Here is an 18489-nt window from a genome sequence, read left to right on the forward strand (position 1 = left end):
ATAAAACACAACTGAACTGAGCGGTTGAGAAACAAAAGCAGTAGTACTGCACCTGTCCCACCTCATATATGTAACTATAGGAGAAATTTTCATTGTGATCAGAATACAAGTGATAAATCATATGTTTTTGTTTAAGTAGAGGGAAATTTTATATGGGATTTTCTAACTTTAATCCTTGAAAAATATAGAAATTTAAAATAAACCTGATATTAGATTACATATTGATTATAGCTCCCTGATGTGTCCTTAATTCAAAATAATTAATGTGTATTTTATTCAATGTCTTCCATTAAATATTTAAATTTATTAATATACACATTTTAATATATTTTTTGACCAAACCAAAGTTTTTTTAATTTATTAATTTAATTTAATATTCTTCAAACTTGAAAAACTTAATTAATGTACCTCAATATTAGTACCGAAATGTATTATATTGAGTTAATGTATTTAAATGTATGTATACAAATATATGCACTAAAATATTAAACTAATGTTGTGACAGCCCGTCCCGAATTAATTGTACCATAGGTGTGAAATGACTATAATGCCCTTGGTGGGTATTTGCCATTTTGGTGTGTTGTTTTGTTGTTTATGGTGGTTGACTCTACAGAACACACACATACACCCATACCATACACTCCCGTGACTCCCTCTCTCTTCTTTCTCTCGGATTTTCTTCCATTTCCTTTGCAAGTGTACGGACGAACTTCAAAACCAACCTTTCACGCACGGATCGACGTCTAGAAGGTAAGATTCGAACTCCTTGCAAACTCTTGAGTTCATCCGTACCATTTTTAGAACTTGAAACCCTCGAAAACCCTACAACCTGAGAACCCAATTTTCATGCATTGTTCATGCACTAATCATTGCGAAAGTTCCAGTGTATTTTAAGGTCTTAGGGAGCTTTAGAATACTCACAGGAAGCTCGGGGAACAAGTTTGAAGGATTTTGGACATTGGGATAGCAAGTTCTAAGGTTGGCCAGATTTTGCGAGGTTTCTTCGGCGAGATTTCATGAATTTCAGGGCTTGAAAGTGGTAAGGTTTTGTTCTACTTGTTGTAAGCTTCATTTTAGTACCAATTTCATGGAATTTGGTTGAGAAATGAAGAAGATATGAAGTTTTGAAATTTTTTCAGTTTCTCGCGAGAATTCGAGTTGCAGACAACAGCGCTGACAGCAGCGGCCAGCGAGACTCACCGGAGAAGACAAGGAATATTCTCTCAATTTTGACGGAATATACTAACGGCATCAGGTATATATAACGGTATATTCCATTTTTGGAAAGAATATTTCCTAACACCATTAGGGTTACCACACGTGTGCCAGGCATGTGCCCACGCGTGGCCGAAGCGTCTAGCCGTGCCTTGGCCGGCGCATGGGAGGTCAAAAAATTATTTTAAAAATATGGGGATGTTCGTGAGGTTGAGTAGATCACGTTGGTGTATCCAAACACCGCATTTGAGCATTGTATGAAAAATTATTACCTAGTTTTGGTTATGTGCTTTAAATTGACTTTTTTATAGTTGTTTCGCATATAGGTGAGACCTATCTTGAGGACGAGCGCAGTCACTCAAGGCTCGGGGGTTACGACCCTTCCACATACCAGTGAGTGGGCTTTTGGTTTTCCGTATATACCTATATACTTGTGGGTTTTCCCAGAAAATGAAATTGAATGTTTTTATGTTTTAAATACCATGCATAGTCTTTGCCTACTTTAATTATGCATTAATAGTTGCATATATTTATGATTGGTGCTACGGACGCACAAGTAAGTGCCAGGTAAGTTTATAGATTATGGTTGTAAATTAGTGGTTATGTGAGATGTATTGAGAGCTCATAAACCTACACCCCGGTGTTAGTGCTCACGCCCATAGTAGGGCACAGTCCTTCACATGATGTTCACCTCCCGTACCACATGCTCATCTTGGATCCAAGTTAGGTGCACAGTCCTATCGTACAGACCACTTTAGGTGGTTCCGACTCGTAGGTGACCTGCAATTATTCGCACAGTCTTCACATGATCGTAGCACTTAAGCGTATTTATTTACACCCAGTCCTGTCGTACAGACCACTTTAGGTGGTTCCGACTCGTGTGCAGGTGTAGTGATTGAGTTGTGGATTTGAGCTCTAGATTCAGCCGTACAGGTCACATTAGGTGACTCCGACTGACATATATTCTGCATTGATTGACATTACCTGGGTTACTTACATCATATGCTGAATTAGTTGATATGGCTTACATACATACATATTTGTGAATGTTGCTACTCTGAGCATGGTTGTGATATATCTATATATTCTATTTTTTGGGAAATTATACAAGTTTTACGGAGAGGGGTTAGAATTTTTGAGAATGAAATGATTTTGAAAAGCTTTGTTTTTGCCCACTCACACTTTCTGTTTTGCGCCCCTCCAGGTTCTAGTTAGAAGTGCTTTGGTGGCTCACGAGGACTTGACGGTGGTTCTGACAGAACATCACAAATGTAGGTTTAACTTTGGGTGTTATGTAATCAGTATTCATTCTTCTGGATTGCACTTAGGCTTTTTGGTGCTCTGATTATGTTTATCACACTTAATCTTACACTTGCGTATTACTTTAACTAGTTTATCTAGTGGTTTGGTTTTTATTTATTCGTAATTGTTTTTATTATCTTGCTTCTGCACTATGCACATGGCTACGTCACCCTCACATGATGGCCAGCACGCCTTGATTTCGGTCGGGGTGTGTCAAATGTACCTAAATGTATGTACCGAAATGTCTTATATTAAACTACTGTACCAAAATATATTATATTGAATCAATATACCTAAATGTTTGTATCGAAATACATGTACTGAAATGTGTGCACCTAAATGTATGCACCGAAATGTATTATAATGAATTTAATGTACCTAAATGAAGAAGACAAAGTATATCGAAATATATTGTAAAACAAAAATTAGTTTATCTAAATGTTTACAACAAAATATATTAAGATGAATGAAATGAAAATGAAAATTATAATGAAATAAAATTAATACATTAAATTTAGGAAGAAAAAGAGAAATAATTAAAACATCAAAAATATAATTAATAAATGAGGTGATTTGACACACCCCGACCGAGATCAGGGCATGCTGGCCATCACGTGGAAATGACGTAACCATGTGCACAGTGCAGAAGCTAATAAATAATAATAATAATAATAATAATCGTAAGAATAAAATACAAACCTAGCTATACACAAAGTAATAACATACATGTGCAAGCGTAAGTTGAGAAACAAAGTTCAGAGCACAGAAGACCTAGTGCAGTCCGAGAGAAACAACACTAAATAAAGACACCCAAAGGTGGTCCTACACTGGTGATAATCTGTCAGATAAGCTGAGAAAATCCTCTAGGGAGCCACCAAAAGAGCTAGCCAAACTAGAACCTGGAGGGGCGCAAAACAGAAAGCATGAGTGGGCAAAAATAAAGCTTTTCAGAAATCATTTCATAAACAAAGTTCTAACCCCTCGCCGTAAAACTTGTATACTTCCCAGAAAAATAGAATATATACATATATGTAAATCATGCTCGGAAATATGCCATGCCAAATGCCTCGAAATAAAATGTAAGTACTCAGGTAATGCCAAACAATGCCATGTAATCTGTCAGCCGAAGTCACCTAACGTGACCTGTACGGCTGAATCTAGAACTCAAATCTCCAACTCACTAACTATACCTGCACACGAGTCGAAACCACCTACAGTGGTCTGTACGATAGGACTGGGTGTATAATAAGTACGCTCAAGTGCTACGATTACGTGAAGACTAGGCGAATAATCGCGGGTCACCTACGAGTCGGAACCACCTAAAGTGGTCTGTACGACAGGACTGTGCACCTAACTTGGATCCAAGATAAGCATGCGGTGCGGGAGGTGAACATCACGTGAAGGACTATGCCCAACTCTGGGCGGGAGCACTAACACCGGGGGTGTAGGTTATGAGCTCTCTATGCATCTCAAATCACTACTGAACATAAACATAAACCATAACTTACCTGGCACTTACCTATGCGTCCGCAGCACCAACGCATGTATATATATGCAACTAATAATGCATAATTAAATGGGCAAACCTAATGCATGGCATATAAACGTATAAACGTTTCATTTCACTTTCTGGGAAAAACATAAGTATATGGGTATATACAGAAAACCAAAAGCCCACTCACTGGTATGTAGAAGGGTCGTAACCCCCTTACCTCGAGTGACCGCACTCATCCTCGAGATAGGTCTCACCTATATGCGAAACAACTATAAATACGTTAATTTTAAAGCACATAACCAACATTACAAAATAACTTCTCATACAATGCTCAAATGGGGTGTATGAATACACCAACGTGATCTACTCAACCTCACGAACATCCCCATATTTTTAAAATAATTTTCTGACACCGCACGTGCCACCACGCGCCGGCCAAGGCATGGCCACACGCGCCGCCCATGCGCAGGCACGTGCCTGGCACACTGACGGCGTCAATTAATGCCGTCAGGAATATTCCGTTAAATCTAACTGATTCCGTTAACGCCGTTAGGAATATTCTGTCCAAACTGACGGAATATTCCATCATCTTCTCCGGCCAAACTCCGACACCGTCACCGGTGCCGGAAAACCGGGAAAATTTCAAAACTTGATATCTCACTCGTTTTTCAACCAAATTTCACAAAATTGGTACCAAAATGAAGCTTACAACAAGAGGAACAAATGCATACCACTTTCAAGCAATAAAACCCATGGAATCTTGCCGGGAAAACACCAATAACTCTGGCCAAACCTACAACTCACGATCCCGACGTCCAAAACCTTCAAACGAACCACCCCGAGCCTCCTAAGGACCTCACCAAGCTTCCTACAAGCTTGAAATTCCCAAAAACACAAGAATTAACGTGTGCATGAACAGTGACCAAATCGGGGGATCCCGAGTTCGACGTGAAAACGAAGGTATCCTTACCTGAAATGGGTATGATTGGACTTCTAAGGACCTCACGAGCACGAATATGTAGTTTGTTTCCTCGATCCGTGACGATTTCAAGGGTTTGTGGTGTTGTCCGTACGAAAAGGATAGGAAAGGGAGAGAGAGAGTCTCGGGACAGGGCAGAGAGAGAGAGAGAGAGGAAATGAACAGGGTATGTGTGTGGTCCAAAATCAACCAACCAAAGCCCAAAAACGACCACACAACGAAACAAACATATTAGGGGCAAAACCGTCATTTCATCCCTACGGTACGAAAAGTCCGGAACGAGCTGTCACATGATTAATGTATCAAGGGACTAAAATTAGATTTTGGTCTTACTCATGGTTTTAGTCTAAAAGTCATATTTACCAAGTATTAAAATGAAGTTTCCTATTTTATGTTTTAAGTTATTAATTTTTTAACACATATATTTCACCATTTGTACAGTAACATGTGGTGTACCATCTCGTGTTCCAGTTACACTGAAAAATCTCTCTAACTATAGCTACCTCTACGCATAACATATATATGAATAAAGTTCTCATTTAAGGGACACCTTGTTTGCTAGGGGTAGTCATACATTGTTTTTACCGATGATTGTGAGATTGTTTCCTCAATGGTGCCGTGACAGTGGTTTTCTTGATTGTAAGAGTCTTATTCTTCACTAGTGTCGCAGTGATGCTTACCTAAGCCTTTCATTTTCAGAACATTTGAGGACCTCTTTCATATGAGTTTTTGGATTAATCTAACGGTAACTAAGCTTATTAGCTATAATAAGTCATTTTGTACCTAAACAAACTCTAGCACGGAACCATTAAAAAAAAGAAGGGATCAATCTCTCCCAATCAACGAAGAATAGGGTGCTATCGTTCACACTCTAGCTATAATAGTAATTTCCATTTTACTATTTAAATCGAACTTATAACGCTCGTAACTTCTTCTTTATAGCTTCGATCTGCGAACGGCTTTTGCCTACGCGTTCATGGAATCGACCTTCATTCGAAAACATTAATGTGACCTCGAAAAGTCTATGGATTTTAAAAATTAATTACGAAAATTCATACCTTGTAATTGTACAATTCAAATTCTAAAATTAACGGAAATAAAATAAAAATAACATAAATACAGAATTAATGTAAATAAGATACATAATTAAATAATGAAACTCTAGCACGGAACCATTAAAAAAAAGAAGGGATCAATCTCTCCCAATCAACGAAGAATAGGGTGCTATCGTTCACACTCTAGCTATAATAGTAATTTCCATTTTACTATTTAAATCGAACTTATAACGCTCGTAACTTCTTCTTTATAGCTTCGATCTGCGAACGGCTTTTGCCCACGCGTTCATGGAATCGACCTTCATTCGAAAACATTAATGTGACCTCGAAAAGTCTATGGATTTTAAAAATTAATTACGAAAATTCATACCTTGTAATTGTACAATTCAAATTCTAAAATTAACGGAAATAAAATAAAAATAACATAAATACAGAATTAATGTAAATAAGATACATAATTAAATAATGAAATACCGGGGACGAGATTTCACAGTTGTGGCCCACCACTTGCAAAAAAAAAGCAGGGAATAAGGCACACCGAAAGAGAAAAATACAACTAATCCCACCGCAAAAAATACAGATTGTAAATCCAAATTGATTTTGGAGTATTTTTATCAAAATAACAATAAAGTAATTATGTATTGCCCCGCACTATTAGAAATGGAAAATATAACATTGCACTACACATTAAAAATTAATAATTTGGAGGGCTATAAAAATGGCACAGGGGCTACATTTAACCAAACCATTTGAGATGGCCTAATGGCCTTGTACTAGTAGTATAAGTCTTTTCTCCTGACATTAGTTTTAAATGCGAGATATTGGTATTGGTATGTTTGTTTTGTAAAAGCTCATGAACAACTAGTATTTTTTTACGAGACAACTAAAATTAGATTCTATTAATAAAATATGCATGGAATATAATATCATGTTTGAGATTCGGTTTTTAGTTTTGCCATCAATTTGAATTTCTTTAAAGACGAAATTGATATTATGTCCTCTGTTTTCTTTTGTTTTCAAAGAAATTACAAGTGGGATAGTAAATGAGAGTCCAACCATACATCTAGATTAAACATTTTTCAGATAAAATGTGTTGTTCCCGGGCATGTAAAAAAAAAGTAATTATACATTCCTACCCCATCCCTTGGAAGGAAAATGATAACAATGAGAAAACAGACCGAGATGGTGGTTTTTGCCTGCGAAGCGAAGAACATTCTCCTGGCACTAACACTTTGGCTGCATGAGGGGAATGGTTAAGTGAAACCCTTGATGTAGCCTCCCACTCGTTTCAATCATCAAAATGAAAAAACATGTTTATGTTTGACTAGTATTCTATTGAAAATTTTGTGTTGTAATGTTTTGTATATTTATTTTTTAAGTTGTGAATTTTTCGTTATGAAGTTCGACTATAGTAAAACAAGTCAAGCTTGAACAAAGTGACAGTCAATTTAATTCAGCTCGTTCACAACCTAGATTTTGGTGTTTAGACTTTCTTTCATCCAATTTGGTTACAAAATTTTACTCCTTCCTTTGGTGCTAGTCGGACCATTAACCTCAATGAATGTTTCCCTCTTGTATCTTCCAAAAAAACAAAAATAAAAAATAAAGAAGGAAGAGAGAAGATATCAAATATATTATATCTGATACCTTCAGACTTCAAAGTAGTTACAATCCAAAGTCCAATAACTTTATTTAACATTTTTAACTGATCATTAGTCAATGCATGGACTACACGTTTACCATCTACACATATAATGTAGAATACTATAAAAATAAACGCACACACATATATATAGATGATGCTAGAAAGATCAAATTTTAAAATTATATTTTGTAGATCACATGATGTGTCGATTGACGATTATACTCTATTTTTAATGATTTAAAAAACGGTACTAACATCAACCACCACATCCTATGAACTACAAAAAAAAAAATAGTCTAAAAATTTGACATTCCTAGCATTTTCCTACGTATATATAATGATTTACAAAAATTAAAATCAGACCCGAACCCAACCGAACCATGGCTCGGGCAACTTGATGCCCATTTCGTAACATAAAGTCTAAGGTCTATGCATCTTTGTCTTTGTTGAAGCAGCATGCAGGTGCTTGAGTGACTGTATCTGATAACACTGCGCCAACCTCAAATGTCATTACCTGAGAAGATATTCCTACAAAATAATCATACAAATCATTAGCAGTAACCTATTGATGACTAATTACTTGAATCAGGCTTCATCAGTAGCGAAAATATAATTGCTAGGGAACTAAGAAGAATGGCATACATATACCATCGTAGAAATCCCAACGAACTGGCCTCTTAGGGTAAACATCCTCATAGTACCAAATAAAATCCACCTTCTCCCACACATTGCAAAGAAAACCATCTGTGACTTCCGTCCCAAGATACTCTGCTCCGTCAAGAAAATCGGGCCTTGGAATGCCAACTCCAAAATCCATAATCTCGCAACTTCCGTTGTCACCGTCTCTATGTCGTTCCACCTAGCTGCTTCTGAATTCTGTTGACGTTCCTACCTCTCGGCCAGTCGTACCAGAGATCGCTGAGCTGGTGGTGTGTTGTGTTCAGGTCCATGAATAGAAGTGCATGGAATTGCAGTGGCCATGGCAACGGTGTTGGGTTCGAGTTTGAGCAAGTCAGTACCTGCAGTATTATGCAGGTTGTTAAGCATAGTTGCAGTGGTAGGTTGAGCTTCTTCATCTTGTTTCTTTCCTCTCTCTCTCTCTCTCTCTCTCTCTCTCTCTGTGCTTCTTGTGGTGATGTTTATTAACTTGTTTTGAGTAGGATAAAACACAACTGATCTGAGCGGTTGAGAAGCAAAGGCAATAGTACTGCACCTGTCCCACCTCATATGTAACTGTAGCTCCCTCTATGCATAACATAAATATGTATAAAGTTCTCATTTAGGGGACACTTTGTTTGCTAGGGGTACTGCTACATTGTTTTTACCGACGATTTTGAGAACATGCGAGGATCTCTTTCATTTGAGATGTTAGATTAATCTAACGGTAGTAAGCTTATTATATATAATAAGCCATGTTGTACCTAAACAAATTGTAGGATCGGAACCAATTAAAAAACAAAGGCTTTTTAGCCAAAATGGTCCCTGAAATTGTCTACCATCCATTATTTTGGTCTTTCCGTTAAAAACTCTGTTAAGTGTCGCAGAGCTCTTGGCCGAAAGTTTGGGCAATTTTCAAAGTTTTGTAACTCAATCGTTTCTTAACCAAATTCGACCCATAATATATCAAAATGAAGATAGAAAAGTGTAGAACAAGATTATACCTATTTGGAAGCCCAATGGTTACTGGAGATGGCTGGAAAATAGCCTGAAAGGTGACTGATCTGTGGGAAAACTGGAAAATTCGCCGAAAATTGGGTAAACTTAAAACATTCATAACTTCTTCAATACTCAATGAAATCGAGTGATTCGAAAACAATCATACTTCTCAACGAGATGAAGAGAATGGTACCTTCCTCGACGGCTAATTCATCTTCTTCTTCTTCTTTTTCGGAAAATGGCTCAAAAGTGGCTAACTCAAGACTAAGACAGCCAATTTCGAAACGTTTTCCGGCCAAACCACGGCGATTTAGCCGTTAAGAAAGGTACCATTCTCTTGGTCTAGTCAAGAAGTATGATTTTCGGTTTTGAATCACTCAATTTTGTTGAATATTGAAGAAGTTATGGACCTTTAAATTTTATCCAGTTTCCAGCGAGTTTTCTAGTTTTTCCGTGGATCAGTCACACTTTAGGATATTTTCCGGCCATCTCCGGCAACCATTGGGCTTCCAAATAGGTATAATCTTGTTCTACACTTTCCTCTCTTCATTTTGATATATTATGGATTGAATTTGGTTAAGAAACGATACTTTAAAAATTGCCCAAACTTTCGGCCAAGAACTCCGCAACACTTAACGGAGTTTTTAACGGAATGACCAAAATAATGAATGATGGACAATTTCAGAACCATTTCTATTAATTTTCAATATCAAGGATAAAGTGATGTATTATACAAATCTCAGAAACCATTTTAACTAAGCTAAAAAACAAATGAAGAGTCAGCGAAGAATAGGGTGCTATCGTTCGCACTCAGTTGATGATGGCTAACGTCGATCCCTTCCACTCAACAATCCTTTCTCCACCTCAGTTTTTCTTTTTCTTTTTTTCTTTTTGCCTAGTAAAAATGAGGGCCGATTGGGATTTTCCATCGTCTTCGTCCGAAAATTTGAATTCTTGAATTGTTGAAGCAATTTGTGGAATTGGATTGGCTGGAATTTGTGGAATTGGTTTGTAAAGTTATTAGGGTTTTATGTGATTGGATTGTTGGCTTTCTTTGATCTGGTTCGTTCAAATTGTATTTTGTTGAGATACACGACGAAGACGACTGGGCTTTGTAAATGGAGGGATATGTGAATTCTCCATTTTTTGTTTGTTTGTTTTTTTTTTTTTTTTTTTTCAATTGATATTTTGTTTAGTTGTAACATGGAGTATTTAAAGTAACAAGTCATTTAGTACTACGGTTTAGTGATATTTCTCTTCACTTGTAAGTGAGATCTTAGGTTCGATTCTCATCAAATGCGAGTTTGAACCACATTATTGCTAGCTCATTGTGAGACTAAAACCACCTATTTCCCTTTAATGCAAATAATATCGTTTTTCTTGAAGAAAAAAGAGTAATAAACCTAGCTACCGTTAGATTAATCTGATAACTTATATAAAAGAGATCCTCACAAGTTTTCACAGTGAGGACCTTATGTGAGCAGTACTGTCCTTGTTGGTTGTATATAAGTCCTCTATGGTGAGGAATTATATTCTATTACCGATGAATTTGTAATTGTTGAGTTGTGATGTTTTTTTAGCATATGGTAAGGTTTGATTTGAGGCCCTAGTTTGACATGCTTGTCCTATATCTTCAATATAATATGACGTAGGAGTTAAGAATCGGTTGTTCCCAAACTCCTAGGTCTTATTGTTCCCAAACTCCCTAGTTTGAAATGCTTGTCCAATATCATTTAATGTGAGATTCATTCTTAACACGTCACCTCACGTGTGACAAATTTTCAAGCCTAACATGTGAACAACACAAAAGAGCAACCTGGAGTGCGTGTGGCCATTCGACTTCACATGTGGAACAACCTGCTCTAATACCATGAAATTTCTTAAAGGGCTTTAGGCATGTGCTAGCTAAGATCATCAAACTGCATACATTTGCCCCTGAATTGAAATTTGAAAGGCAAATCATGCTCCATTTCATGCACCACATATATTGTTCAAATTTAAAAAGGAAACCTCAACAGCAATATACCAAATCATGGCTCAAAGCTGCGTAAACGCTGCCGTAGACTAGGTAGGATAAGCATTCCAGACCATCCCATATAGGCAATATGTAACTCTACATGGTTACAAGAATCTAGATCAACTGGTTACTTGTATACTCTCCAAGAACAAAGGAAACACTGTCCTTTATTGGTAAATATTACTACATCAATTATTTCTACCATACAAAAAACTCGTTATCCTATTCTGCGTGCTTACAATACCGACTGGAACAGCATCTCCGCAAGTTCCTGAAACAAACCCCACAACTTGATATTACAACGTATCTTAAACATAAATAATGAATTACTAGGATTGCACCGAGAGTATGTTATCATCCAGATTTTCATGTTCTCCTCATAACTACTAGCAAGCTTTACACGTGCTACGAATCCTTTTATTCGTCCAAAAATGAATTTTATTTTTTTCTCTATATTTTCTCAAGGAAGCTGAAATACTGAGTACAACTTCAGGAGAGTGCAGACATAATAAGAGCAATTTCATTTTAGACAATTTTTTTTTTCTTTTATCTTTTTCATACTTCTCAGATCTTCCATCGCCTATTTAGATTTTCATCACTGGTTTTAGAAATATGTATGGTCACCCAGAATGCAGAGATCATGATGCAGACATAATAAGAGCAATATGATTTTAGACATATTTCTTAATATATATCCTGAGGCGTCGACTCTTCTGTTTCGATTATTTCTATTATATATGCATCTGCAGTGCCAGTATTGAAGCAAATTTTCTGTGATTGTTCGGATATTTGATGCTAGGAGCTCAAATGAATGTTTCTAAACCAAGTATTACCAGCTTGGCAGAAGGAACTCTCGGTTCACCCCATCCTATGGCCTTCTTCTCAAGATACTCAAAATCACCCTTACCGGCCTGTTGAAGGTGCAGCCATCTAGGCCATTTAAACCCACAAAACTAGACATAGTGTTTGAAAGTGGTTACCTCTATAAGTGCCCCAATTTCTGTATCGAAACTCTCATATCTTTTGCGAACAAGCTCATGCAGAGAACCATCCTTTGTAATTCAAAAATGAAGAGACATGGTATCATGATTAGCAAGCAGAAAAACAAAATCATAATTCATTGAGAAAGAGGAAGTCAAGCGCGCACACACTACCTCAATCAGCTTCACAACATTACGGAGGCCACGGGCCAGGGTATCCATTCCGCTGATATGAGCAATGAACAAATCCTCAACATCTGTGCTTTCCCTCCGTCTAAATATTGTTTAATAAAAAGGAAAAAAGAAACAATATAAGAAAACTTAGCTACCAGCATAAAAAGGATAATGCTAGGGAGACCAAATTTTTAAACCAAATGGTGTCGTGGTTGATGATTGGATTATTACTTGGTTTGCGAATTTGGTTTAAAAATTTGGTCTCCCTAGCATTATCTGCATAAAAATGTCACCATATATGCATTCACAATAAAATGGAAAGTCAATATAAGGAACTGACAATTTTGCATCAAAGTTGAATCCTCCTGGTGCTATTCCTCCCTGAGATAAAGAGAGAACAGAAATAGATAAGCTCATGAAATTGCATGCCCGACCAATCACAAGTTTTTAAACCTTAAAACAAGAAGCTGAAATTGATGTCATTTGTGACATACATTCTTTACTACACTGCGCATAACCAGAGTTGCATCTGCAATATCTGTGAGAAACTGATCTGTATCCCACCCTGTGACAGTGACAAAATCACCGTTTACAACTTTCATTCATATATAGTTTCGGTTACAAAAAGATTTGAAGTATTACAATAATCCTACCAGTCTGAGGATCTCCAGTGTTTGCATCAACGTTTCCTAGTAGACCATTCAGTCTTGCAGTTTGAAGCTCATGATAGCAGCTGCAAAGTACACAATTGTTACAGATTTGGCAAAGGATTTCAAATTTTCTGATGTGCTCACACAACTCGAGGGAGAAATATAACGTCAGCGTTTGCTTATGAAGAACTTAAGGCACAAGCTGTGATTTACCTGTGACCAGATAGTGTGTTAAGCTTAAATTCTCCTACAAAAGAAATGGGATGATGCTGTTAAGTATAACTCCTTTAAAGTAAGAAAACTATATATGATTGAAAAATAGTTCTCAATATCTCTGCTCTTCCAGTTCAATTGAAAGAAGGCTAGCACACTATTGAGCAAAACTTTCACGTAAAGAATTCAAATAAATGGACTACAAAATGACATGTCACCATGAATGCAAAAACCAAATATAAAAACACTTACTGTATTGTATAAAATTTCACAACTTATCTCATTCATATAGCCAACTTTGGAGCTTAACCAAAAACTAATAGTAACAAAGTCAAGTGACTCGTGAATATAGAGGGTACGTGTAAAATTCACATATGAGGCCATACTTTCGCAGGAAATTTGCTGATGTTGCAGCATCCCAGTCAGACCTAACAAAATCATGAGAAAACAGATGAGTGAAAACCATATTAAATTACTAATAATCAAGCAAGTAGCATACTGGTGTTTGGTAGGTTCTTGAGGCTTGGGTTCAATCAACAATGTCCCTGAATGGCACAGAAAGGAAAGAAAAACATAAGCTTGACTGAGCAAAGTAGTGGATACCAAAAGAACAACAAATAAAAATTGAAGAGAAATGTTGAGAAACTAGTCACTCTGGTATAAAACTAGAAGTTAAGGTTATAACGGTATCAGGTATAAAGCTTTGGTATAAATTTAGTACAAGTATACCACTGAATCCAATTTTCTTCTTGTCGGCAACAGCAGCTTCAAGAAACAGGTTATACCGCTACAGTGATATGGTAGCATAAATACAGTGTATTCCTAGGTAGGTTTGAACTACAGTTGCTAAAGGAGGGTTTATACACGACAGGAAAAGGAAAAAGAAAATGAGAAATTGAAATGTATCAGTGAAAGGAAGCTTATTTTGAAATAACTGCAAATGGAACTCACCAGATGATCAAGCTCTCTTCCCAAGTCAGTATTCAAGAGACTCTGGTAACCCTCACGGCCACCCCAGAAAACATAACTTTCACCCCCTACATAATGTGTAACCTGCAGAACGTGCAAACAATTACATACAATAAGTTGAGGATGCATGTTGGTGCTACTAGGTAATCTTTGGAACAAATATGTTTCCTTTCAGAATTTGTTCCAAAGATTACCTAGTAGCACCACCATGCATGTAACGAGGATGCAAAAACAGCTGCGCTGTGCCCCATAAAGGTCGAATTTTGGTTCCCTACAGGGCATATGAAAGAATTTAATGTGCTTTCCTAAATACTTGGACATTTTAGTATTGTACATTTTCCACTTGACCTTGTTAGGAATTTATCAGAAAACATTGACTAGCATGGGGTTTTGGAGGCTGGGTATGATTGATTGGTCTCCCTTTCCATAGTAAAGTGACCAAAAAAGAATTGTCAGACAACCGATGAGCCATGCCTAAATTGCAGTGGGAGAATTAAGTATGACTGCATATGTCACATCTTGAAATCAATGTAACAAAACTTTAATTTGCATGAAAATAATTGCCTTCATGTATTATGTCAGTTTATCATATCATTCCGTGCTGCTGTACTTGTGCAGAAGTACCTGCAGCTCCTTAGCAAGGGCCACCACTTCATCCAAGTTTTTATTAGATTCCTGCAACAGGCAAAACAAGGTCAATGAACAATTTCCAGGTTCATAAGATCTTGTACTTTCCTTGAGAGAGCAATGCAATTTCCTATCTCCTAATTTGCTTTTTTCACATTCTAAAACAGTTATATAAGTAAACTAGAAAGTGTATCACCTCCAAGGTTTTGCCATCGAGAGCTATATCCCTGTCAAGGAAACACCACCTATCAACTCCAAGCTTGTTTATGAACTGAAAGTTGGCTCTCACTGCATCGTCATTTATTCAAGAATATGTATTACGTTAGCTCAATAATCATCAATCACAAATGCAAAGGATAAAAGTAAGTCAAAATCTCACTTCTTCGCTTTGCCATAGCCACAGAATTAGTTCCATCCTCCCATGGCCAATTCTTTGTAGGTGCACCAAATGGGTCACCTCCTGTTCCACAGAATGTGTGCCAAAATGCAACACTAAACCTCATCCACTCCTATGGTTATGAAGAAACTTCAGTCACAAACCATTAACTGCTTCATAATTCAAATTTTATTAGGAATTAAACAAAAGAAAATTGAAAAGGTCCATCAAGATAAGAGTAGTGTTTCATAAGCCTTTACCTCATACTTAATTTTGGGAATGCAAGGGAAAAATTCCCCTTCCCATTCATCAGAATCACTGCACCCACTTCCAAGATCTGATGCAGGGCATGTTGGCGAATCAGCAATCTGTGTTCAATACAAAACCATTGATAATAAGAAAAGAAAATCAAAATTTAGTTGGAATTAATCTTTAAACAATATATGTATCTGTGTATTGTATGTATATGGAAATATTGTAGGCGGAGGAAGATTCGTTACCACTCCAAATGTAACCACATTCAAACAAAGAAGAAGCAACAAAATCCTCCCAGCCTTCATTTTCAGCGTCTTATGCAAATATAGCCCTGCCATATAACAAAATTGATCACATCCATCAAAGTCCAAATGAACACACATAATCACAAGTGTATTCTAGTGAAAACCCGTAATCGGATTCACGTGATACCTCTCTCTCTCACAGACACCAAAAAGCATACAGCAACAAGAGAAGCACTCTGTGGAGAGCTCAGCTATCAGCGACCAGTGATCACGACCATTAAATGAATTTACACACTTTTCATGAGCAATTACAATTACAGTAACACAGAGCCAAACAGAACTTCAATTTTACGAGATTACCAAATGCCCATCATCAAAATTACCACACAAAAAATGGGTTTCCATCAAAATATTCATTCATCAAAGCAGAAAGGTTCAAACTTCAAATTAACCAAAGCCTGATCACCACTAACTTTTACTAATTACCACATCCAAAATTATCACCAGCCACCTTAAAAACAAAGACAAAAAATTGGGAACAAATAATCAAAAACCAAAATTACAACTTATCACGAACACAAATTAACAAAAAAGTTATCCAAAAAAAAAAAAAAAACCAAAATTTACGGCTTAAGGCTGACAGAAAAGGGGAGAGATGGAGGGAGAGACTTACAGAACGAGATGAGCTCTCCGAATATGATGATGTAAAATGGCGGTTCCCAGTGACTGTGTATAAATACCTGATTTTCCAAATTTAATCCACAATTTTAGTTTCGATTTATTGAATTGGATTAGCTGACGATCACCGTTCTTTTCTACAGCATCCACAGTGGTTCGAATTTCCAAACGATTTGGTACATCTATTTTATTTTACCATTTTACCCATGTAGGTGCGCATTTTAGTCTTTTAGAGCAACTAGAATGGGGGCAAATGTGTCACTTGACAGGACTATTTGTTGCCTATTATTTCGATCCAATTTCGCACCAGTTAGGATTAAGGATTATCAGTTTGTAAATGATAACTTTACGTGCGAGGTGGTAACGTGCCTCACAGGCACAGTTTTATTGGAAGATGGTGCAGCTTACAGCCGTTTGATTGTTTGATTGTTTGATTGTTTGTTTGATTGTTTGATTGTTTGATTGTTTGATTGTCTGTTATCTCACTAAGTTGGAAAACACACGTGGCAAGGACTCAGCAGTGCGAATGGAGATATCAGACTGTCAATTACCAAAAGAGGACGTCCATTAATTTACTTGAGAAAATAAAATAAAATGGTTTTCTTGTGAATAGCGTTGTAAAGTGGGTGTGAAGAGCCGCGTAAACAAGCACGTAAAATGGAAGAATGAAATTCAAATTTGTAAGCTTCAATACTAGAAGTTTGGTATTTATTATTGGCTGTTTAATTAAAATGATCTCTGATATTTGAATAACTCTTTACTTTTGTTCTTGAAATTTAAAATCAATATAAGTAGTCCTTCAGATTATCTATCATCAATCATTTTAGTCCTTGAGTGAAAAATTATGTTAAATAAGGATCAAAATGATAAAATTACCTTAAACCCCTGAGATCTAAAATCAATATAAGTGGCCCCTAAGGGGGCGTTTGTTTGCCCTCACTAAGTTGGACTGGACTGGACTGGACTAGCTATTAGTCCAATACTGTGTTTGTTCCATGCTGGGACTAACATTAATGAGACTAAAGGGGACTAGCATGGACAAAACCCTTCACTAAGAGGTCTTAGCGAGACCCCCCAATAACCATGGGACTAGCTAAGACTATCTTCTCTTTCTCGTCATCGTCATGCTCAACGACCACTCTCGATAGACTCCTCGTCATCTCCGGTCACCTAGATCAATCATTAACTTTCCGACTCTCTTTCAGATCCATTTCACAACCAACTTTCATATAAAATATACCAAATTGAAGCTGGGAGTGACAAGATTACAATTTTACCTAAATCGAGGCTAAAATGTGGTCGAATGTGGCCGGAAAATGGCCTGGAAGTCTCGGCCTGTTTGGGCTTCTTCAAATCCATGACAGATTCGAGCATTCAAAGCTAAGATCTCGGTCCAGGGATGGTGATGAATTTTTTGGCGGTGCTAACTTCATCCAATTTAATGAGGGTTGGCCGGAAAACACATCGGGAAACCTGCAACTCGTCGGGAAAATTGAAGCCGTGAGGTTCCGTTCGAACAACGCATAGTTAGAGAGGGAGGGAGGACAGAGAAATAGAGACTTGAATCAATAAGGAGTTTGACCAGGAATGAGAAAGAGAAATGAATTGAGAGGTCTAAGAGGAAAAAAATAGGGAGAGGGTGGGACGATGAGAGAAGAGGAAAAGAGTGAGACGGAAATGGTAGGAAAAGATGGAGAAAAAAATAAGATCATAATAAAATATTAATAATTTATATATTAAATAATATAATATTAGAATTTGTTATTATCCAGCTTCTTAGTCCAATATTGCACCAAACGCTTCACTAAGTTAGTCCAGTTTAGTCTAGTCTAAGCCAGTCCAGCTTAGTCCTTGAAGCTAATTCAGTCCGAGATAATCCGGCGCAACAAACGCCCCCTAAGATGATTATCTACCATCAATCATTTTAGTCATTGGGTGAAAAATTATGTTAAATAAGG

The 18489-nt window shown here is 37.0% G+C and overlaps 2 pseudogenes; both read right to left on the reverse strand.

The window, feature by feature from the left end:
* Positions 1 to 8118: 8118 nt before the first annotated feature.
* LOC137736560 (uncharacterized protein At4g14100-like) lies at positions 8119 to 8773 on the reverse strand (annotated as a pseudogene).
* A 2618-nt stretch (positions 8774 to 11391) lies between these two features.
* Positions 11392 to 16679, reverse strand: LOC137738360 (xylose isomerase-like; annotated as a pseudogene).
* Between the last annotated feature and the right edge of the window lie 1810 nt (positions 16680 to 18489).

This window comes from Pyrus communis, chromosome 6 (genome assembly GCF_963583255.1).
Source record: "Pyrus communis chromosome 6, drPyrComm1.1, whole genome shotgun sequence".
Lineage (NCBI taxonomy): Eukaryota > Viridiplantae > Streptophyta > Magnoliopsida > Rosales > Rosaceae > Pyrus > Pyrus communis.